The sequence below is a fragment of the Ambystoma mexicanum genome, chromosome 5p, assembly GCF_040938575.1.
Source record: "Ambystoma mexicanum isolate Mex_15411 chromosome 5p, UKY_AmexF1_1, whole genome shotgun sequence".
NCBI lineage: Eukaryota > Metazoa > Chordata > Amphibia > Caudata > Ambystomatidae > Ambystoma > Ambystoma mexicanum.
In genome coordinates this window covers 358880326-358903896 of record NC_090930.1, presented here as the reverse complement: position 1 = coordinate 358903896, position 23571 = coordinate 358880326, and positions in this window count along the sequence as shown.

Below are 23571 nucleotides of genomic sequence, written 5' to 3'. Positions count from 1 at the left end.
TTCCACAGGTGGTTCCTCCTGAACATAGCTCAAGGCATTACTTTGGTGAGTCACTTAGGAATGACCAAAACAGGTGGCAGGCCCCTCACCATTTTTTTCTGGCCTCAGATGTGAGTCAAAATACGTTTGTCAGGTTCTGCCACACATTCCGCTAAGTTAGATGGAGCAAAAAAGGCGACCTTAATAATAATAATATTATTTTTATTATTATTTATTTCAATGTGCTTCATTTCAATCAAACTTTTCACATTCAATAGGTCAATATAAATTATATACATTAAAATCATCACAGTTTATACAATACTAGCAGAATTACCCATTCTAGAAACGGGTTCTGTTGACAGACATACTACCACTGATCCTGTAGGTCTCTGCTCCGATTCACTTATCGCTTGATATGCTTTGCAGCCTAAAGTAAACTGCACTGAGAATGGGTACATGCGGCTGGCTGATATACCCTAGAGCAGACATTGGAGTGAGGCGCGAGTTGGTGTGTTGCTGCATACTGGAACCTTTTATGATCTTTCTCCACCTGTTGCCTCACCCTGGCGTGGTGAAGTTTTTTGCAGTGCATTGTGGTGCAAATATCTTAGAAACCGCGCATCCTAGGGCCTGGATCTCGCCTTTTGTTCCTCATGTTGGGACCAGTTCTTCTATGACCACAATAATGTTTTGTCGATTTCAGGCAACTGTCTTATGTGTGAAGGTGCTGAAATCTGGGGGAAATAGGTGGGATGCCCCAATGTCATGTAGCTAGGGTCCAGAGGGTCCTAACAGGTAAATATGCAACATTTGGTGCAGTTTGGTGAAACAGTGTGGAATTGTATAAGGATCAACGATTCGCCAAGCCACAAATGAATTTGGACTTAAGCTGAAATCCAGAGAATGGGTGGGGTGTCCAAATGTCATGTAGCCAGTAATGTCCGGAGGTTCCTAACAGATAACTCTGCAGAATTTGGTGCAGATTGGTGAAACGGTGTGGAATTGTATGAGGAACAATGCTTTGCCTCAAACCCACAAACCTACAAACACATTGGGCTTCATTACGAGGTTTGTCGGTAAGGCAAAAACGATGCCGGTAGGGTAATACCGTTGCATTCTGACCCACAAACCCGGTATTAGCTGCACCCTAAATAACGATGCCGCTAATAGCGGCATAAGCGCGTACATGCGCCCCTTCAGGGAGCAAATACCGGCATGCCGGTAATAGGGGGAAATTCCAACCTACGCAGACATGCAAATACCGGCATAGCGAAGCCGGTAATCACGGGCTGCACGATGCCGGCCATACAGGCATCGCAAACCCCCCGCAAACAGCAATCAGGATGCCAGGCAGCTGCCACAGGTGCACACAATCCCCACAGGTGGAGTCAATGTAGGCTGGGCCAGTATAAACTGAGCACACCCACACACCAACCCCCCCACCCCACAGGTGGAGGCAATGTAGACTGGTCCAGTACAAAAGGAGCACACCTACACACCACACCCCTTCCTACACCAAAATGCTACCACTGGCTGGTGCTATCATGGTGCGGGAGGACATGCCTATAATGCTACAACTACAGCAACAACAGCAACAACAACAACTACAGCAGCAACAACAGACAGCACAGAGGAGGCGCAGGAGGAGAAAGAGGGTGAGACAGGCCCAGCAATTACCACCAGTGCAGGCAGCAGTGCCTCATAGGCAGCCACCAATCCCTCGCACCAGACCCAGCCCATTTAACCTAACCCCTGAGCAGATCCACACCCTGTACCGGTTGGACCGTGACACCATCACCACCATAGTCGACATGATACAGAACGACATTGCCAGCCACATAGAAATACGCACTGCCATCCCCCCACTACTAAAGGTGGTGTTTGTGCTACACTTCCTGGCCACAGGCACCTACCAACACACAGTGGGCCAGCTGCATGGCATTTCACAACCACTATTTTCACGCATGCTGAACCAAGTGCTGGATGCCCTCCTGAAGCACGCAAGCACCCATATATCCCTACCACGGACTGGCCAGGAGATAGCTGAAACCAAAGTAGGCTTCTATGCACTGGCAGGCATACCCAATTGTGTCAGTGCCATCGACTGCACCCATGTGGAATTGATAGTCCCCACGCCATAGAGGCAGTGTACAGCAATCGCAGGCAATACCACTCCATCAATGAGCAAATGGAATGTGACTCCAGCAAGATCATCACCCATTGCTGCAACCGATTTCCTGGATCCACACATGATGCCATGGTACTGCGCAACTCCACACTACCCCGTCACATGGAGCGATATGCTGGACCACGTGCCTAGCTGCTTGGTGAGTTGCACAACTGTCCCATGGCTGTGCTGTGGGGTACTGATGTGTGCGAATGCAGAAGGGGGGGCTACTGCACCTGGGTGGGGAAGGGGGGGAATAGTACACCTGGGTGGGAAAGGGTGGGGGGAATAGTACACCTGGTTGGGAAAGGGGGGTAATAGTACACCTGGGTGGGAAATGGGGGGGGTAGTTCATCAGGGTAGCAATAGCCAGTGAGTGGAGAATGTATGCAGAGCTAAACACTCCTCACCTGAAGCAGCCTAACGGAACATGACACATCACTGGGCCACATATCACAAATAATGCATAGTCAGCGAAAAAAAAATAAATAATGCATATGGAAGACAACAAGTAAGAGGCACAACCAGGCCACCATGGTGATGGCAAGCAATGCATGACTGAACAGGGTGGCAACTGTGGCAATGTGGCTAGTGTGACCATGCATAGTGAAGAATATACAGCATGAATTGGAGCCTAAACTTTGTCGCACTACCACAGCACATCTGCCTCAGCATGCATGATTACACCCTGCATCATCTATTCAACCCCATCCAGTGTACCACACCTCATTACAGTATACATTGCATCTAGGTGACTATTTTGTATACGTACAGGGACATGCGCATGCCCACACCAAATAGCTGCTGCCATGACTGTGCTCCCTGAAGGTGGCAGTTCAGAGTGACACACACCTATTTGTATCTGCTTGCAGGTGATGGAGGATATCCCTTGAGGCCATGACTACTTACCCCTGTGCGGAAACTGCAGAACAGCCATGAAGAGGAGTAGAATCGTGTGCACACTCATACCCGTGTTGTGATTGTGCAGACCTTTGGCCTGTTGAAGACGCGGTTCCGCTGCCTAAGCAGGTCTGGTGGGGCACTCCAGTATAGGCCTGAGAAGGTGGCAAAGATCACCATGGCCTGTGTCATGTTGCACAACATGTGCGTCCGGAGGAATGTACCGCTGCCACCTGACATTGACATGCATGGGCCGGGTGAGGATGAAGGGGATGGAGACGGAGGCAAAGGAGCCCCCCTGCCAGTACGTGATGCATTGGATGGCCATGCTGTACGCCAAGCAATAATTGACGAATACTTCTGAAACACAGGGACCATGAAAGTAATGTGCCAGTGACACTCTGGCTGCATGTGGACATGCATGCTTGTTTTGTTAGAAGTTCACCACTGTACACCATCACACATTAAATGTACATGCACAAAATGAAGTATGACCAGCCATTGATTTCCTTGCAAACAACGGGTGTATTTTTCAAACACGTGAAAATGTAAACATATTCCCCGCACAACCCCCAGTGACCTCCCTCACCCACCCTACAAACCCCAATAACACCCCTGTGAACTCCCTCACCCACCCTACAAACCCCAATAACACACCAGTGAACTCCCTCACCCACCCTACAAACCCCAATAACACCCCAGTGAACTCCCTCACCCACCTTACAAACCCCAAATGTTCCCAATTGTACACCAAACACTGTTCCCTTGACCAACGTTCATTTGTCCAATGGCATTGTCTGCCCACTCTACTTCTTCGCTATTTTGCGATCCAGGGGTGCCATGTCCAAGCGCCGTGCACTCCTCCGCGTCATCCGCACGTGGCTTGATTGGGCTGTGGTCGAAGGGGTTGTGGCAGTGGAGGTGTCAGTGACCGGTCCCATGCCTGCCCCAAGGTGTGGGCGCTGCATTTGAGGCAGGTTTGACATCAGGGCTTGCGTAAGTGCCCCCAGACACTCCCTCATGGCAGTTGTGGATGCCTCAAAAGCAGCAGTGTTGGCAGCGATGGCTGTGGCAATGGCCCTCATGGAGTCATTACCATCAGCAATTTGTTGCCGCATAAGTTCGAGCATCGACTCCTGTCGTGCCTCAACCCTTGACAGGTGAGCCTCAAAGGATTCATTGGCAGCAGGAGTTCTGGTGGGCGGGGTGCTGGTAGGCAGGGTGCTGGTAGGTAGGGTGGTGGTAGGCAGGGTGGTGGTAGGCAGGGTGGTGGTAGGCAGGGTGGTGGATGGCATTTGCGTGGTACCCACGTCCAGGGTACAGTCCTCCTCAAAGAGGCATATGTCTGACTCTCCAAGGTCCGAGTCATGGAGGCATGGATCGTCGCTGCTCTCAGCCTCTGTAGGGGCTGGCTGGCAATGGGGCTTGGGGTGGGTGTGGTTAACATGACTGTGTCACCCTCATTCTCCACATCAGCATCCACAACGTCTGCGGTGGTTCGTGGAGCGGGAATGGAATTGCCTCCCACTGTTGTGGGTGGCTGCTGCTGGACTCTGGCTGTAGGTGTTTCCTGCTGGCTTTCTACCATGTGTGGCACACTGCCTGTTGGTCTGGGCAGTTTCTGGGGCTGGGGGGTGGCGGTGGCCCTGGTCCCTTGCTGTGAAGTAGATGCACTTGCACCCTGCCTGCCATCTGCCTCATCAGTGCCTGGGGGATAGAAGAGATGCAGGTCATCAGTGATGGTGTCACATGGCAGCGATAATCTATTGCGCTGTGATATGGTCATACATTCATGCATCCAATTATTACAGGGATGTGGCATTTGGTGTTCTGAGGGGGCATGTGGACAATCAATGCATGGCTGGTGGCATGGCATTGGTATGGTGAATGTGTGGTGAGTTACATGGGCACGGTCGGGTCATGTTGCACATGTGTTGGGATTGGGATTGACACTCAGCATGCATTTGTGTGTGGCAGGGTGTGGCACACATTCTTGACTGGATATGTTGATGTTGGCCTGGGACATGCATTGCCTTGCCTAGTTTCACTTCCACGTCACTTGTGCCACATCATGGTTTACCCTACAGGGATGTGATGGGTCACTCACCATATTCTGGGGATGATGCGGTGCCCACCTCCTGCTCTCTGATTCCCTCTATGGATTCGGGATCTATAAAGGTACTGGCTGTCTCCTCCCATGTCGTCAACTTCACAGGTGAGTGTGGCCCCCCACCTGTCGCCATGGAGGCCCTCCTGTTGTCTGTCAGGATCTTCCTCACCCTGAGGCAGAGGTCATCCCACCACTTGCGACAGTCGCGCACACTCCTTGGGGTGGTTCCCACTGCCGACACCCTCTGTGCGACCTCCTGCCAGTCTTTCTTCTTTTTGGTCTGGGCCGCATGCTTCATGTCAGTACTCCTGATGGTGTCCACATGCTGGTCCAGGGTGTCGGCGAGCATACTGAGCTCAGCGTCTGAAAAACGCTGTTTGTGCTTCCTGGGGGTCGTCTTCCTGGTTGCCTTGGACATCCTGGTTATTTTCTGCCACAGCACAACACAAAAGGACTGGTGGTTGTGGAGGATGGCAATGGATTGTGTTTTTAAAGATGGCCGCGGGCCCATTTCCCGTTCCTGCGCGATGACGTAATTTCCGGGTCTGTTTTTTGTGAACACGGTATTACCATGGCGGTATTACCGTGCTGGTATTTAGAGGTTGGTATGAGGCGGTACCGCTATGGGCGGGTCCCGCGATGCCGGTATAGGAGTGTTGGAGGCCCTTTAGCGGCATGGCGGTATTATCATTACCGGCATGGGGGAACGCGCGTGCTTGTGCACTCGTAATCACCCGCTATTAGCGGGTTCATACGAGCACGGACCTGCTCATTCCGGCATGCCGGTAATGAACCAGCTTTTACCAGGCTACACGTAATGAGGCCCATTGTGACTTTTTCTGAAATCCAGGGAAAGGGGTAAGGTTCCCACATGTCATGTAGCCAGTAATGTCTGCATGGTCCTAACAGGAAACTATGCAGAGTTTGGTCCAGATTGGTGAAACGGTGTAGAATTGTACAAGGAACAATGCTTCACCACAAATTCTGCCACAAACAAACCCATTTGGACTTGTATATATATAGATACAATCACATCATTATACATTTACATCAATACTTAATTAAGATTCATATACATATAATTAAAATTAATTAAAAACACAAATAATCATCCCTAAAATCATTATTATATATCAAATAGTTCATAACACTCAACCATATCTATCGAAATTCATTCGACGGCTACTGCGTGTACCCCTACTTTCAATTAATTTGCAAAGGCAATGTTTGGTGCAATGCTATCAGAGTTTAGACAATACTGCCAGAAATCAGTAGTCTTAATATTGTCAGTATCATGGGCAAATCTCAATAGTACACATATAATTGGCCCCTAGCCTTAAATGACATCAAAACATGCCTATTCATTTCAAGAGTGCATCCGAAGAGCCTACAGATGCTATCTTCAGGAGGTATGCCCAAGGAAGGGCCTTGCACAGTTAATGTCGGCAGCAGGTTTAATCGTGGCAACATAATAAACTGCTGCTAGGCAGGAGCAGGGATTGCTCCAAGTAGCATTGCAGTTTTCCATAATTTAATCATAACTTCCACACCTCACAGTAGGACTTCAAAGAGGCCAAACACTCAAAGTTCCCCAGCCAATCTTTTAAATGCACTTTTCTAATAAAAAGCAGTTTTAAGGCTTGAAATGCTTGTGCCTTTCAGGACTCCAACCAATGGACTAAAACACTGCCTCATTCACTGTTTTAAGATCCCATACACGCCTTGCTGTTATACTTCCGATTGCATCCTGCTTTAATCTTAATAGGGGGTACAGTGGGTTCTTTACCTTTTTTATGTAAAGTATACCATACCAACATATAGCGTGTCCTACTAGTGAGATCAGCCCAACTCCAAGCCTTGTTTGTTTGTTTGTTTTATTATTTATAATGCGCAGTTTTACCCAGGGGTATCAGGGCGCAGCATTTACAAGAATATGCAAAGCTTAGTACAAAGTATAAAATGTACAAGTTGGCAAAGGGAGAATGTACAAAGCAGAAGTGGAAAGCAGGCAATATATACAGTATATACAAAGTAAAAAGTGGGCACATGAAGTTATACAGCGTGTGGATCGCATGAAGGACAGCCTTGGCACTTAGCTATCTTGGAGGTCCTTCAGTTTCAGCCATGAGATTACCTTAGAGAGGAAGTTCAGGTAAGGCATGTCTACTCTGAGGTTGGGAGGTAAAGAATTCCATAGTTTGGCTGCTTTTACCGGGAAACTGTTACCTCCTATGGTGGCAAGTTTAAGGTTTGGGACAGAGAGGCAGTCTTTGTAAGCAGTTCTGAGGGGCCTCGTGGAGGCCTGTCTATGGAATCTGTTAATCAAGTAGATCGTGGCGGCATTGTTAAGGGATTTGTAGGTAAGTGAAGCCGTTTTTAGGAGAAGTTTATCTCTAGTTGAGAGCCAGTTGTTCTGTTGGTTGAGTCCTGAGATATGCTCTCTTCTGGGAATGCCTAGGGCTGCTCTCAGGGCGTTATTCTGGAGAGTTTGTAACTTGCTGGTGGTAGCCTTGGAGGTTCCCAGGTAAAGGGCGTTACAGTAGTCAAAGCGGGATAGTATAAGGGCTCTAGCGAGTGTAAGGCAGCTAGTGTCTGACAGAAATGGTTTAGCTGAGCGGATTAATTTGCACGTGTATGCAGATGAGGATGCCAATGAACTCAGTTGTCTTTTGAAGGAAAGGTTAGAATCCAAGTAGAATCCCAACGTTTTGACCTCCTGTCCAACTTTGATGTTGTTCCCGTCTATCATGAATGAGTTGTAGGCCGGGTTAAGTTTCTTTAAACTGTACGTAGTTCTCATGATGATAAGCTCCGTTTTCTCATCATTCAGGCATAGTCCATGAGTGGCCATCCATGCCTGGATGATGATGTGCACCCTATTTAGCAAGGCCAAACCCTTTCCATAATCTCCAGAAAGCGGAAGGATGATCTGAGTATCATCTGCATAATTAGTGTAGGTGATACTGAGATGATCCAAATCATCGAAAAGGGGCTTGGTAAATATGTTGTACAGTGTGGGGGAGACGCAGGAGCCCCGTGGTACACCAAAGGTAATAGGTATGGGGTCTGCTGCAGCTGTGGGAGAAAAGACCCTCATGGTTCTTCCGTTAAGGAATGAGGTGACCTCGGGAGAGAAGTGTGCTGCTCTGTGGAGATGTATAGGAGCCATTGGTATACATTACGGAAAACCCAGAATACTCCTCCAAAATGTAGCTTCCAATACATCCAACCACCATAAGTGTTCCAAGTCATAGGCTATACCATCCAGGCCATATAAAACAGCCAGGTAAAAACACTTATTATACAGTGTTAGAACCCCTTTCATACTATAAACAGCAGTTTGTACAGTAACCCTCTTAATCATGTTAGATAGAAACAAAGCCACCTTCTTTTTGCAGGTGATAAGAGCCTCATAGCCATTAGAGGCACTAAGTGGTAGACCAAGATAGCAATAGCATACTTCTTGCTCTATGATACCCTCTGTTATGTGAATTGGAATGCTGTTTGCCTCATCTCTCCAAAGTGCGTACACTTAGATGTATCCAATTTCATCACAAGTCCATTCTCATGTGATTAAGAGATAAACTCTTAATCCGGTTAACCGACTCCTCCTGCCCAGTTAACTATGGCCCAATCTCCATCACTCCTTTCCTGGGCAAACTCCTGAAAAGCTTCACATTGAATCTGTTGGTTGTCTCCATGACCATCAGCCAGAAGCACGGAAACTGCTCTCCTAAACAACCATGAAGACCTGCTCTCTAACCTGGATTCTAATCTTCCCTCTGTCCTCCTCTTACTCAATCTCTCTACTGCCTTTGGCATGGTCAACCATGGCATCCTGTTCAATCGTGTCCATGATAACCTGGGCATCACTGATCAGGCCCTGGCCTGGTTTACCTCGTTCCTCGCTGATTGACCCTCTCAGGTCCAACTTGGGTCCTTCCTTTCCTCTAACTCACTCTCTACCTGTGGTGTCCCTAAGGGTTCTAACCTCTCTTCCTTGCTGTTCAACCAATACCTGGCACCTCTCGCCCAGCACATTGCCCCATCCTGCTCCAACGTTCAGTGCTATGCGGATGAAACTCAGCACATATTTAGGCTCCCCTCTGCCACCTCTTCTCCTTCCCTCATCTCTGACTGTCTGTCTGCTATCCAGGAATGGTGTGCCACCAACAATCTCTGCCTTAATGCCAGCAAGATGGAGATTCTCCTCATCGGCACACCTGCACCCTCCTTTCCTGTCACTCTCTGGCCGGCCTTCCTTGGCCCTCTTCCTGCTCCCATCCGTGAGGCTAAGAACCTCAGGGTCATCTTCTACTCCACAATCTCCTTTTCTCCTCACATCTATGACATCTCTAAGAAGTCAAACTACCAAATGCACCTCCTCAGAGTTATTCTTCCTTTCCTCTCCTTCCCCCAGAAGCTCACTGTCTCTAGAGCTCTGGTTATTTCGAGGCTGGTTTATTGCAACAGCCTCTTTCTAAATCTGCCTGCTTCTACTCTCTGCCCTCGGTAACTCATCCAGAGCAGGACTGCGAGAATTGTCTTTGGCCTCAAGCCCAGGGATCGTATCTCTCCAGCACATAAATCTGAGCATTGGCTCCCAGTGGCTGCAAGGATTAAAGTCAAAACCCTCTGCATTGTCCACAAGGCCATATGGGGCCTGGCTCCTCAATACGTCCAACTCTCTCTTTGCAAATACCTTCCTACTCAAGCTCTTTGCTCCTCCACTTCAAACTCCCTCGGGGCAAGTCGCTTCTCTAAGAAATGAGTTGGTGGTAGATCTCTTTCTTTGGCTGGGGCCTCCCTCTGGAACAGCCTTCCTGCCTCTCCGAAATTTGAGGAGAACCATCTCCGTTACGGAAGCACCTCAAGACCTTCCTCTTTGCTTCTGGATTCTCTCTTCCTCTCCCCTGCTGATTTCCTGTCTGATACTGCACTGGTCACCTGGCTACCCTCTAATTCGGGCCCAGGTCTCTACCCGCCTAGTTGCACACCCGCACTGCCTCCCAACAACCCTTGCACTTGGGTCTGTATCTGTAACCCTACAATTCCCTACCTGCGCTCTTGGACCTCTGCTTCCTTCATTTACCTTTGCACCTGCCACCTGCTGGCTGCACTTCTTGTTATTGTTTTGATGCCATGTACACCACTGCCCCACTCCCCTTTCCCATGGCACTTTTCCCCTCCCATCTCCCCGGCACTTGCACAATCTTAATGTCACTTGGCCTAGTAAGATCATTGTCTCTGTCCTCCCTCTGTACCACCTTCCTTGCCTCGTCGCACCTTGAAACACTTGTGTATAGGCGGATTACAAATGCTATATCATATCAAGCTCACTCAATGTTCTTTAACATTCTTTGAAGGCCAATATATGTATTGTCGTCCAAAACAATGTTGTCTGCATACATAGCCAGATGACATGACTATCCCCAATCTTTGGCAGGCAATTCCTCACTCCATATATTCTATCTGGTAAGTCTGCCAAATACATATTGACCAGCGTGGGTGCAACCACAGAGCCCTTCTTGAGTGAGGCCTTTTGTCGTTATAATATCATCAGTACAAGGACCCATGCTACTCAATCTGATGAAGACTCTGGTATCCTCATGAAGCTGCATAATTGCATTCAGTAGATGATGAGGGACTCCCCAATTTACAAGTTTCTGCCACAAAAACAGTCTGTCGACAGAGTCAAAGGCTCCCCTAAAATCGACATAACCAACAATTAACTGTGGCTTGTTTTTCTTCAGGACTATCCTAATCAACACATTAAGAGCAAGTACATTAGGTATAGCTGGTGTGCTGGTTGAAAAGCCAGTCTGGAACTTGCTGAATAGTTTTTCACCCTCGCCCACTTTTTTTATTTCTTTCAGAATAATATTAGCAAATATTTTTCTGGAGACATCCGTCAAAGATAAAAGTCTGTAATTGCTGAAAGTCCAACCAAAAATTATTTTCAAAAACCGAAATAAGGGCTGCCTGTTTGCATGATCCTGGAATTGTCCTTTCCTTGCAAATGTTCCTGAACAAAATAAACACAATTCTCACCCGACACTTGGTATCACTTTTCACTACTACGTTGGCCAGCACATCCGGAACTCGCGCTCTTGATGTTTTCAATCTACTGATATACATATTAATAATACCTTCTCAGTCAAAGTCCAGCTTAATATCTCCACAAGATGTACGTTCTTGCTGCATTATAATTTGGCCTTGGAACTCTTGATTTTTCTTCATATAATCCACCCAGACTTTCTCACTAGGTGTGTTAATCACCATTTCAGCCTGGCGGTTTCGAAAATATTTAAAGAAATTCCACCTCCTTGAGATATCTCTACTGCACAACATGTCCAGTATGTTTTGCAATTGTGCATTGTTTATAGTGTGGTTCTTTTTACCCAGCTAGTATATCCCTTCTTGAATCTCCTAATTTTAAATGCTTTCCTTACGCAAACCAAACCACTCCTCCTAATTAGGCCCACCTTCTTCCTAAGTGCGCACTTAACATCAGGGTTCACTGAATCATACTTGTTCCTATGTGTAGGACCTTGCTTAAGGAGATAATGACCACCCTGTACGATAAGGTCAGAGATTTAATCCACCCCCAATACCATCAGATTTCATACAGTCTAGCTTTGTCATACATGAAATGTCAAAGATAGCACAAGCCTACTCAACTTAGTTATGTTTTCAGGAGATGAGTGCACCCTATCGCCCTGCAATTAACATTTGCATGCCTAATCTTAACATTCTTATTTTGATTCCCATCCATTTGTAGGGGCAGTTTAAGTTTAGCTTGGTCAATGAAAACATTCAGCAGATCGCCATGTCTAAAGCAAGAGTCACTAATCCAGAGTTTCTGAACAAGTAGTCCACAGTGGCCTTACTATTTCCTCTAGTGTATGTACATTTTCCAGGGATTTCTCCATTGGTTCTCCCATTTAAAGTGTAATGCGCAATCCTGCATAAAACTTTGCCATCTTTGTCCATGTTTGTTCCCCCATGTTTGGAACATACAAATCACCTTCTGATTTGCCTCATCTACCAAATCATTATCAATACAACCAGCATTAAAATCACATTTTTGTTAACATTATTGATGCACATCACTACCTCCACCTCTAATACATTCTTTTGATAACACAGAATTGGCACTGCCCCCTGTGATTCATTTACTGCATTTAGCAACCCGCCATAGGGGGTGGCTCTTAGGTCCTTTTCTCGCTAAATTCTGAATAATGTTATACCCATCCATTTATTTTATTTATTTGAAAACAGGGCGGTATAGCCCCCAAACTTCCCTCCCTCAGCCCCCACCCCTCCCCCCTCAACACCCAAGATTCCCCCTAAACTAAACAAACACAGACATACTACACACAGACAAATATACACTTACCAGTTCTCTCCCGACACTGCTTCGGGGTCCTTAACTGCCTGCAAGCCCCTGCGTGCACTCGTGTGTGGCAGGGGCATGACAGTTTGATTTAGAAAGACCGCTTTCTGCAGGCACAGAGCGGTCTTCCTAAATGCGCCTTTTATAAAATCGTTTTTTTAAAACAACTTTATAAATGAAGACCGTTTTAATAACTTAAATGTCAGGATGGTTGAAGGCCTAACTTGCCCTATGTGAAGGTGGGATTTCTCTGCCTAAATAAACTAAGGAAAGACTGAGTCAGTAAGTTCAACTTAAATGTCTGTTTGTTTCCAAATCCTATACTTGCCCACACAACTAAAGCTAAACAATGTATAGGGATGTCAGCACCAAAAGAAAAAAAATAGTGTTCCAAATTAAGTTCAGGGCTTACTTTCCAGCTCTCCCTTGCCCAAAGTTCAAAACAGTTCTGCAAAGTCTCAGTGTTCCCTTCTCCAAGTTCAAGAAAGTTCCACAAGGGCCTCGAAATTCTCTCTCTCACAAGACAGCCACAAAGTTCACAAGGTCTTAGGTTTCCCTTATCCAAGACATCCGCTTGTCCAGTTTTCCAAATTGTATTTAGTTTCAGTCTCTTGATAGTCAAAAACCAGTTCCAGGTCAATTTTATACTCCTTCTGGTTTCTTAACAGCTGGTATAGATTGCTTTTTTCTGCTTGTCTTCAGCAAATTCTTTCATACAATTAGATGTGCTCTCTGTATATTTCCTTGGTACCCCCGGTCTAGGCGTAGTTGTCAGACCACATGGTCCACCCATTACAGATCATGCAAACGGTATCTCTAGGCTTTCTCGCCCACACATGTTCTTCTTTAACTGTGTTCTGGTTCACTTTCACTTAGCCAGCCTTTTAGCTCTGACACAATGTGTTATTTTATACAGTTCACTCAGTGGTGCTCCCTTGCCTTCACCACATTACTTTCACACTCTTCAGTAATATGCAGTACTTGTTTGACACTGCATTTCATAAGATACATTCTTTGCTTACAAGATATTGTAAGTTTACTTCACACAGTATGTTTACTTGACTTCTGTTCATAAGTTCATCAAAAGCCTTCATAGGCTTGCCAAACGCTTTATTTTAGGTTGATATTGAACAGTTCTCAATTCTTATCCTTTTGCTCACAGTTGATCATTTGCATATTGTTCACCACAACCCTTTACTTTGGGTTCACAATGGGGCCGATTCATGGAACAAATGTTCACCGAAATTTGTGGCGCATGCTGGCGCAAGCGTGAAAAAGAAAGCTCACGCGCACATGTGCGATTCATGGCCCTGCGCATGTTTTCCCCGGGATGCGTGCCAAATCCGTGGGTTGCGCACACTGGCGCACACATCAATTCAACATCCCGAACGGCGTGCACGACACGCACAGCGAAACGCACAACTGTAGCACACACACCAAAAAGGGGACGGGACACGCAGAATGGGGAACAACGTGTGAAAATTAAGGCGTAACTGGGGAAGTACTGCTGGGAAATAGACGGAACGCCCACAAGCGCGCGAACAACACCTATTCATGGATTCGAAAACAGGAAACCCGCGCACACCAAAAGACACGCACAGGCGTAAACACGTCCGCCACCAGAAGGCAGACGGAAGCTTCCCTGCGCAGTATAAGTGCACGCAAACAACAAACACATATATACAGCTATCGCAGCACTGATCGTGGGACACCGCAGGAGGAGGAGAATAGACAGGCCCCACATTTGTCTGCCCAGGACCAGCCTTTTTGGGATGCCTGATGGCCAGGTTCATGGCAGGTATAAGTTTCCACCTCGTATCATCCTAGACCTGGTCACTGAGTGGGAGGATGACCTCACATCACCCACCTTGTGCTCCCAAGCACTGAGCCCCTTGGAAAAGGTGTTCAATGTCCTGCATTTTCTGGCCACTGGGTCATTTCAGTGGACAACTGCCATAGTTGGGGGTGTCTCACAGGCCACACAGTCATGCTGCCTACACCAGGTGTTGGCATTCATGACTGCGCGCCCCTCAGTCCACAAGCACATATACATGCCCAGAACACCCGCAGAGAGGCAGGCCATGGTCCAGGACTTTTACAGGGTGGCACACTTCCCCAAAGTGCTTGGTGCCATAGATTTCACCCATGTGGCCCTACGTCCACCTAGGGCCACTGAGCACATCTATCGAAACCGCAAGCACTGGCATTCCATCAATGTACAGGTTGTATGCAATGCCCATGGAATCATCACCTCTGTCTATTCAAACTATCCTGGGTCTACCCATGACAGTTTCATATACAGAATGTCGGCCCTGAGCCCGGACCTAGAAGCTGGGAAGCATGGCGACACATGGCTCAATGGTGACTACAAATGTCTGTGAACATGCATGCATGTCACACACAGACAAATACAGACAAATACACAAACGCAACTAATGGCAACCATTCTCACCTCCCCAGGGGACAGTGCCTACCCTCTGAGCAATCACATGATGACGCTAATACAGAACCCCACCACACCACCCCAGGTAAGATACAACGCTGCCCAGATTGCAACCAGGGGCATAGTGGCGCGTACATTCAGAGTGCTCAAGTCATGCTTCCGCTCCCTTGCCCGCTCTGGCGGGCAGCTACTATATGCACCCCCAGTAGTGTGCAGGATCATTGTGGCAGCATGTGTACTGCACAATGTTGCAACACGGCAGGGCGTACCGGTGGACATGGTGGTGCCCCCATATCCCCAACCACAGGCACAGGCGCTTCCCATGGGAGAGGGAAGGGCATGTGGCGAGGAAGCCCGGACCCAGCTTGTGGCCACATTTTTCACCTAAACTCCCATGCCTGCGGAGTGCACACAGGCCTGGCACATACCAGGTGACAATCGATGATGACAAATAGACAGTCAACTGTCACAACCTTACCACCCTGAGAATGTTGCCAAGGAAGTGCTACAGTGTGTGCATCCCTAGCTACTTAAACATAACCAATCCAATGTGACCAAAAGGAACACATGCAAGGTGTATATCACACCACCCCCCTGCAAAACAGGCCATGACAATCACTGGTATGTCACCCAAACCCTCCCAACCCACATCACCCTTGTCCGCCACATCATGACATGGCATGCAACAGCAAAAGAGCATATGAAACACACACCACATGACCAATTAGATACAAAGTGACACATGATTAATGTAAAGAGGCCTGTCACAATCACACCTGACATGGAATCAGATGAAATGACTAACCAACATCCTCCTAAACATACAAAGTCATACACAAATGCATGCCACCAGCGGTACCATCAACAAAAGACAGAATGCCTGTTGGCATGAACATTGGCCAAGCCAAATCTGTAAATCCCTAACCCGTGTGCTGTGTGTGTCTCCTGCACCACACTGCTCAGCACACAGCACAGTGAGCAGCCATTGTGTTGGGGATACCTCTTGAGCATCATATAAAAAGGACAAGAAACAAAAATAAGCTATTGACGCATGTGCATGATCCCCAAATGGTTAGTGATCATGCACTGCAGGGACACAGCATGCCAGAGAAGGCAATCTGTGTGCATGTGTGGGCATGGAAGGGTGGTTGTATGTGTGGTGGAGCATTGTGTAAGTGTGTGTGTCAGTAGGGACATGCACTCAATACATGCATGTGAAATCAAGTGACCCTCAGTGTCCTGTACACATCACATGTGAGCATTGGCCATGTGTACACCCCAGTATGTCAAACCACAATAATCCCTTGACACGTGAAAAGTAAACACAACACAGGAACATCCATTGACCAGCAGAACACATCATGTACATAGTACACCATAATGACAATGTCAGAGAGTTCCCATACACTGTAGCCCAGGGGTACTGTCCGACAACAAAAGCCCCTCCCTCATTTACTCATCACCTTGACCTTCAGAAGAACTGTGCCTGGGGTCCGTTGGCTTCTTCCTTCTAGTCTACCTGGCTTCAGGATCCCCCTACCCGTTGGTTTCCTTGTTCCAGCTTTTGTGTAAATAGGGTCCAGCCCCATCAGAGGCCACCTTGACTGGTAAAAATACCAAATCACAGAGAACTCCAAGGAGCCAAACCCCCAAACCTGGGAAAAAGCCTCTAGCCACAAAAAAACCCTGGAATAGTCTCCAGTAGATGACTTGAAGTCGCTGAATATGGCCAAGCACATGTCCAAGCAGAATGATAGAATAACTACCAGGGTAGCACAGTTGAACAATGGTTCAACAGGATGGGGAGACATTTCAGTACACAACAATCAATGGGGATGCAACAACTGATGGGTAGTGTCACAGCTCCGGTCTCCAGGTGCAAGAGTGGCATGAACTAACCACCCCCTCTGCGGTCCGGGTGCCTTCAAGGGTAAAACTTGCACAGGCCTCTGAGACTCCAGCTGGGAAAGAGGGTTAGGGATCCGTTGGTTGGATAGGCATCGGTATTTAGGATAAACGGAAAGAGGGTCAGGTGAGGGGAGGTGAATGGGCAAGGTAAAGTACTGAAAATACAAAATAGAACTATTGATAATTACACATACTCAATCAGAGAAACCATGTACTACATGCACACTGTACAACATGGCTCAAAGGCGAGCCAAAGAGAGAATTATCTCTGGGGTGAGAGACTTATCTCTGGGGTGAGTGCATCACCTTGACCTTCAGAAGAACTGTGCCTGGGGTCCGTTGGCTTCTTCCTTCTAGTCTACCTGGCTTCAGGATCCCCCTACCCGTTGGTTTCCTTGTTCCAGCTTTTGTGTAAATAGGGTCCAGTTGAATAGTAGGGTACAGTTGAATAGTATTGGCCTCCTGCCTGCGCACTCTCAGGTCCGGTAACAGGAGAAGTTCAATGCTGCAAAGAGAGCGTCAGTTACTATTCTGTGTGTGTTTTCCCCAAACACATACAACACCATTCATGCCTCGAACTTTGTGACTCGTCCCCAAACAAGCACTCTTGTCTGCTGCTTTGTTCATATACTTTTGCTTGTCCCCGTGATGGTTCATACATTGTTAATGCCGTAAGGCAACCCACGTGGCCCTGTGGTAAATGAAAGACCATGTGTTAAGAAACACACATGATAGAATGCGCCTTGGGTGAGCTGCTAGATGCGTGTGGCGAGGTGCGACTTCAGTACAAGTGGCGTTCTGCCAGCTGTGGTTTCCTATAGGTAGCGCATGTGGCAATTTGCATATGCTAATGATATGCACTGCACTCGAGTTTGTGCGTTGTTGAGTGCCCCCCCCTGCGCTCTATCAGTTGTGGCTAGGAACGCTACTGCGCTAATAACTTTTTGGAGCAGGGTGGACTCCAGGATATGGGCGACGCCACCTGCATGTGGCCCTGACAACTTGGAAAGCTTCTTGGCATTTGCTCCTCAGTGTGGCTTACCTGTACTGTGTGCATCTTCCCCAACGCCTGGCTAAACTCCCAGCACTGGAACTACTTAGCTTGCATGTCTGAGGGGCCTGGAGGAAGGTCGGCAGGGGAGTGGCCCCTCATGCTGCTCACCTTGCTCTGAGCTCCTGGAAACATGTCTGCTTCTGTCAGACGTCTGAGCACAAGCCCCGTGCTTCAGCTCGTGTGCGCATGTGCACGTGTGCCCCACCCAACGTGGAAAGGATTTTGTGGCCTGGTGTCTGCTGGGAAAGGTAGTCTGGAGGTTTCTTTACCTGCAGAAAGGGCATACAATCCTTTAATAAGGCAGGAAGGTTTTCTGTGGGTGTGTCTTCATGCTGCTTGTTACTGGGCCATGTCTGAGACCTACATCTGACCTCCTCCCACAGAACCCCAGGTTCTGTACCCTGACAAGGAGAGCTGGAACTTGAGTAGAAAATAACCAAGGAGGCTGGCAGAACTGGATGGTTGAGCTGAAACACAATCAATCCTTCATAGCATGAAGAAAGAAAGGCAGAGACAGCACAAGTATGGAAAGGCACAGAGATTGCGAGATAGCCGGAAACAGCTGACAGCAAGTTAAGAGCCACAACAGTTGAATAGTATTGGTAAAAGCCAACAGTCAACACAAAAGCATGGTTGTAATAGATGAAAGACAGGAGGAGCGACAGAGATATGCAGTTGAACAGAAGTGTACTGAGGCAAACCGAGGCAGTGTAAGAGTATGTGGAAATGTCTGCCCGAGAGACGGGTGGACAGATCTGCAACAAGGACAGTAGCATGAAGAAGAACAGGGACAAAGGCACCAGAGTGCGGAAAACAAGTAAAAGAGCCATAGTCCAGTAGGAAAACTGCACCATCAGGCAGCATCAAAGTTGTAGAGGGAAGACAGACACAACGTGCCGTCCAAACAGAACGGACTATAGTAGTAGTATAGGCGGACTTCTCAGGTGAGGACTGGACTGTGAGTTGTGCCTCTTAAGTCACATTCCTAATGCATCCTCCTTTGCCACAATCCCCAGGCGCTGTACTCAACACGTACCAACATCACATTGTCACCACCCGGCCTCCTCCCACCATCAGTGTGACTTTGACAGCTAAAGGGTGCAGGCTACCATCTACAGAATGAAATGCATCAAGCACGTATACAGGCAATAAATGAACATACATCCCAATCAACATCAATAAATGGACAGTTCAATATAGCACTCACCAAAATTGAATGCAGACATGCCGTGGAGAAAACATCCATAATCCCCACTAGGGGTGTTAACACAAGTAGTACAGCAGCAGATAGGCCACAGATATGACGAAAGTCCAATGCCCTTGTGTAAATGGCTGTCAAACCGAACCATCCTTACGAACCCAGGGATAGGAGAAGCAGGAGTGGCATATATGAGTCAGGAGCCCAATCCACAAACACATACACGAGACAAGCTTTAATGGGCCCAGCTGGAACAGACTCAAGCCACAAAGCACTGCACCGTCACATGAATGCACAATAGACAAACAATTTGAAACTATATTAACTAATTAAACAACCTATAAAAATAAAAAATGGCCACGTACGACCCAGAGAGGGGAGGCACCCAGGAGGGAAGAGGTACAGGGTGCACCTCAACACCCACATGCGATGATGTTGAGATAAAAAAATAAATATCTCCATGGGCTCAACGCCTGGATGGCCCGACCTGTGATAAGTCGTTGTCCGAGTCATCCTCTGGGTGGAAAGCAGAAGGTGGACGTGGCAAAGTACCTTGACCACGCCTATGCACAGCTTGCCCCTCGTGGGCAGCAAGTCTGCGGCAATGGTAAGCCTGGTCCTGTGTGGCGATGACACATAGGTCAGCATGCAGCACCTCACGTGATACGCGTGCTTCCTCTTGCAAGGTAGCACATGTAACACAGAGTTCTTCCTGCATGGCCTGGCATGACATCTGGAGCACCTCCCGGCAAGCACGTAGCTCAGCCGAGATGGTATTCTCATTCTGCTCCAACCTCTCCTCTGTCAGCTGCCTCTATGACATGTTGAGCACACCCAGAGTAGATCAGACGGATTTATGGTCATCCCTCAGGGCCTCCCTGTGCAAGAGTGAGCAGTCTGCGTGAGCAGCAAGTGCTTGATGCAGAGACACCATTTCAGCCCAGCGTGCCCTGTCTGAGGCCACCATGCCCAGCCTGAGTGAGTGGGCCATGGACTGTGCTGCCCGCTGCTGGAGATCCACCGGCCTAGCAGGGGGGAGCACGGATTGGGCCACACGTACCATGCTCTGAGCGATCTTATCAATTACTGTCCCCTTTTGTTCAGAATTGGCAACCATGGCTTGCCCCCACTCAGTATACCCCGGTAGCGCACAGCCACCGCATTGCTGGGCTTGACACCCGCGGGGCCCAAGGAGCCGCAGTCCTCATTGGGTTGGCACCGCCCGTGGCTGCAGGACTACATCCCTCCGTTGATGTGATGCCCTAGGCACATCAGCAACTGGTGTGGAGTGTGACCATGCATCCCGATCCACCACAGCAGAGGGTCCAACACCGTCTGGCCCCTCAGTGCAGGTTTCGCGGACATAGGATCATCCACATCAGAATCACTCACCGTCGACGAATGGACATGATGCGCATCCAACTCAACATTGTTGTCAGAGTGATCATCCGAGCTAGACCCGTTGCCAGCCCTGGACACGATGGTCTGCAGCACAAGTGGGTTCTCGTGGCCTACCACCCCATGACCTCACTTGTGCTGGGTTGCCGATGTAATAGCCACCCCGTGTCAGGATTGACATCACCATCCTCTGGCTCCATGACGTCATCATCTGTAATGTTGAAAAAACAAACAGAGGCATTTGCATTGGAGGCAGCAGCAGGCTCAGCGTGGGAGTGATCATGGCTCGGGGCCTTCTACATCCCAGGGGCAGGCATCGGCTGGAGGGAGGAGGACCCAGGATTGGGAGTGTCTTCCGTGTGGCAGCGGTTGGGCCAGCAGATAAATGCAAAGCGGCGGCGGGCAGAGGAGGCACGGCTCACAATGGTCAGGGCCGAGAACTCCATGTGCCGGGCATTGAGGCGGGCTGAGTGCCTCGAGGCAACTCGCAGGGAGTTGGAGGAGGCCATAGCTACATCTGTGCGAGACCTCGAGGCCAGGGAAGAGGCCCACCTCCGGAACATCGACGTGGAGTTCGATGATGCCCTGTCCCGGAACATCAAAGAGTGAGCCATTGGACTAGCCCGCCGCCTTTGTACATAGTTCTTTAGGCTTAGGTTTCCTTTGTTTTATATATTTTCTTGGAGTTCATGGACTTTGCTCCACTTTATGTATATCGTTTTTTATTGATAGGATTTTTGGTAGGTTTCCTTTGGTTTTGGACTTGCATTGTAAATAGTTCAAGACTTGTGCATACTTTCGTTATTTCAACTTCCCACGGATCAATGTTTTTTAATGTTTTTTTTTAAATTTCCTTTATATGGACATTGGCGATGGACCATTTTTCAGTTTTCATGTCATCGATTTTTGATTATAATTGGATTTTCCTTATTTTTGGGTATTGCTTTCATTATTTCTTAATTTGCAAGTTTAATTTTCATTATGTTATTTCATTATGTTTTTTAATACATTTCATATCTAAGCATTTGTATCCAGTGTGCCGCTTTGGTCACTGATGCCGCAGTCCCATCTAATGAGACCCAATCTCGACCCGTGTGAACAATTTCGTAGGTATCCTACTCAGATAGCTAGTTCTACCATCATGCACGTCAGTGTGCTCCTTCTACTACACTACACTCTAGCCCTACAGGTTGCCCCAGTCACTCAGTTACCTATTGCAACAACCTTCCCCCTCTGGGCTAAACCCGATCAGCCACCCAATAGTCTGGCCTGCCTGAACATACACCACCAGGCATTGCCGACTGTGACTGTGACTCCTATAATGAGCCCTGCAGCAACCACCACAAGCTTACTCTACTCCACTAACCATATTAACCAATACCTTAATTACCCAGCTCTGTGGCTGGAACACTTTGCCAGGAAACCCACACCAAACCAACCCTGCCCCCTCTCTCTTAGAAACAAGAGACTAGGCGCTAGACTCCGCCTACGACACTCCCGTAACAACGCCACAAAGCAGACTTCACATACACCACCTGGCTCACCCCCATCTACCGCTACATGCAAATCCACTACCCCAACTGCCTGTGTTCAAGGGCACCTTCATTAACGCTAGATCTCTCACAGCACACGCATTAGACATTGCTGACATCATCACCACCTCTGACCTTGACTTCATTGCTATATCCAAATCCGAAACTTGGCGACATGCCACATCTGGCCCCTCACTATCCTTGGCTTTACTGCCTGGCTACGGCATTATGCGATGTGACCGTACCACTGCCCAATCCAGAGGCGGTGGCGTGGCCTTCATCCATAAAAACTCTCTTGACCTAAGAGTGGTATCCGACTCCAAACTCGAATCAGCCGAGTCGTTGTTAGTCAAACTATCACTAACGCCCAACTAAACGGCCACCCTCCGCCTCATCTATAGGCCCCCAGGTCCGGCTCTGACCTTTGTCGGTGAAATATCCACTCTCCTCCTTGACAAAACTAAAAATAACTCACAAACAATCATCCTAGGCGACCTTAACTTAGGTCTTGGTGACCCAAAAGACCCCGTGGCAATAGATCTGGAGAATGCTCTAACTGACCTCGGCCTCACTGTGTACATTCAAGGACCCACCCATATCAAAGGCAGGACCCTTGACTGGTTAGCCGGCTCTAACTGCAATATCAAGGTTCTCGACAATACCCCGTGCTTATGGTCTGACCATCACATCATAACTTTTAATATTGAAGCAACCCCACGGGCCCCGACACTGATAGCCCCAGCACTCCCTACTAGAAGCAAAAAGGACATAACTAAGGAGAAACTCCTCCCTCTGTTACTCCCTTCCCTCAATGCAGCCACTAGCACCTGCTCCGATCCCACCTCCCTAGCAGACACCTATAACCAAACTATGCTCACGGCCATAGACTCTATAGCACCCATCAAACTTAGGAAGGCCAAACCACGAGCACATCTTAATTCATGGTTCACCCCACAGTTAAGAATGCTCCGCAAAGCCAAACGCTGTGCTGAAAATTGCTGGAAAAGCCACCCTTCTGATGAGCATAAAGATGGCTTCCTTCTTGCTTCACTCACCTACAAAGATGCTATCATCACTGCAAAAAAAGAGTCTCTTAACAATCGTATTCTGTAAGCTGATTCAAATACAAAGGAACTCTTCAGAATCCTAAAAGAGCTAGAAACCCCAGTCTCCCCCCCAGACACTTGCACAAAAGATAGTAATGGTGTGCTAACATTCAAGCAGCCTTACTGAATAAATTTTCTATGCTACAATCTAAAATTAAAGACAAGCAGGACAGTTTGAAGCTCGACAACCGCTCACTCTCCCCTTCTAGGGCCCTCCCTCTAGACACTGCTAACACCAAACTATTTGCCTTCTCACCGCTCACCATTACCGAGGTAGAAAATATCATTCTGTGAATGAAACCATCCAACTGCCAAGGTGACCCTTGCCCAGCTCCCATCATTAAGGACTGTGCACATGATTTGGCCCCATTCATTAC